The sequence below is a fragment of the Delphinus delphis genome, chromosome 19 (assembly GCF_949987515.2).
Source record: "Delphinus delphis chromosome 19, mDelDel1.2, whole genome shotgun sequence".
Lineage (NCBI taxonomy): Eukaryota > Metazoa > Chordata > Mammalia > Artiodactyla > Delphinidae > Delphinus > Delphinus delphis.
In genome coordinates this window covers 6,908,830-6,910,755 of record NC_082701.1, presented here as the reverse complement: position 1 = coordinate 6,910,755, position 1,926 = coordinate 6,908,830, and the positions used below count along the sequence as shown (strand labels likewise).

The window sequence follows — 1,926 nt, the reverse complement described above, 5'->3', positions numbered from 1 at the left end:
TGAATCTCAGTGACTTCCGGGTCTGGTATGGACTGGTTTCTTTGTATTTAGATAATGACTTTCTTATATTTATTTCCTTTTCCTTGAGTGTTTAATTGCTTTTAAAAATTGAATTCTGGGGCTTCCCTGGTGGCGCAGTGCTTGAGAGTCCACCTGCCGATGCAGGGGACACGGGTTCGTGCCCCGGTCCGGGAAGATCCCACATGCCGTGGAGCGGCTGGGCCCGTGAGCCATGGCCGCTGGGCCTGCGCATCCGGAGCCTGTGCTCCGCAACGGGAGAGGCCACAGCAGTGAGAGGCCCGCGTACTGCAAAAAAAAAAAAAAAAAAAAAAGTTGAATTCTGGGCCTTCATCACATGCTCAAGCCTCGTTTTCCAAGTTCACTTCTATGCTCTCTCATAACCTCTCCACTCTAGGACTTTATTCTCCTGCTCCGGTCTGAGCTGGCTGTTTTCTGGGCCTGCTGCATGGGTGTCACTCGGGTATTTTCTTTCAGTTTTATTCCCATGTGGATTCCGTATTCCCCGTGATTCACACCTTCCTCCTCTTTCTTTGTTTACCCCCTCATGAACTTGGCTTACTTTTCTTGATTTACTTCTCGTGAATAAGTATTTGAGGAAGTTACTTGAGAATGTACTCAAATAACTTCTTAAGAAAGGGAGTATGGGAAGTGAACTTCCTGAGTCTTGACACATCTGAAAATGTGTTTGTTCTCCTCTTACTCAATTTCAGCTGAATTTGGAATTCCAGTTGAAGACTATTTCCCCCAAGTTTGAAGACATTACTGCAGTGTCCTCAGGTGCACTAATCGAAGTGAGCATTGCTAATTGGAAGTGTTGCCAACAGAAAGTCTGTTGCCAGACTAATTGCTCAGCTTTGGAAATGAGCTGTTTTATTATTTGTTTTTCTTTGGCAGCTTTTAGGATCTTGTCTTGATCCAAGGTTTTCTGAAATTTCACATTAATTTACCTAATTGTACACCTTTTTAAAAAAAATTTATTTATTTGGTTACACCGGGTCTTGATGGCGGCACGTGGGCTCCTGAGTTGCGGCAGGAGAGCTCCTTAGTTGTAACATGTGAACTCCCAGTTGCTGGATACACATGGGATCATACTCCTAGGCAAGGGATCAAACCCGGAACCCCTGCATCAGGAGCATCGAGTTTCAAAAACTGGACTAGCAGGAAGGTCCATGGCTAGATCTATTTTTTTTTTTTTTTTTTTGTGGTACGCGGGCCTCTCACTGCTGTGGCCTCTCCAGCCGCGGAGCACAGGCTCCGGACGCACAGGCTCAGCGGCCATGGCTCACGGGCCCAGCCGCTCCGCGGCATGCGGGATCCTCCCGGACCGGGGCACGAACCCACGTCCCCTGCATCGGCAGGCGGACTCTCAACCACTGCGCCACCAGGGAAGCCCCTAGATCTATTTTTATCACAGAAATATCAGCCTTGTTTATTCCCACAAGGCCTCAAAAAATTGAGGCAACAGTCATGCTTTTCCATCCCTACATGAATCTTTAGTAAAAAGCAAACGATTCATTCAATTATGAAGAGAAGCACGAGTATAGGTTGTATACCTTTTTATATCTACCGTGCTAGGTACTCTGTAGACCCTTTCGGTTTGAAGACGAGTGTCTCCTTTTTCTTTGGGTACTTCTCTTGATTGAACCTTTTTCTCCCTTTAACTATTGATATCCAGAATCAACTCCATGATGATTTAATGCTGCAAAAATTTGTGAGAGGAGGAGACGGGATGGCCTTTGTAGCATTAAAGATGCAGCAACATCTCTCCCCTAGTGAAGGGCTTGGCTCAGTTCCCGTGATGAAGCTCTGGGCTCTTGGCGTGAGTGAGACACGCACTATAGGAAGGAGCAGCCTGTATATGCAGCCACCTGTCCTTTCCCCCAAATCCACCCCCTCCCCCAACAA

The 1,926-nt window shown here is 46.8% G+C and overlaps 1 non-coding gene across 1 annotated transcript; it reads right to left on the bottom strand.

The window, feature by feature from the left end:
• Nucleotides 1-1,442: 1,442 nt before the first annotated feature.
• On the bottom strand, nucleotides 1,443-1,561 carry LOC132415589 (U5 spliceosomal RNA). The gene has a single exon (XR_009517312.1). It is a non-coding gene; the product is annotated as a U5 spliceosomal RNA (small nuclear RNA).
• Nucleotides 1,562-1,926: the final 365 nt, after the last annotated feature.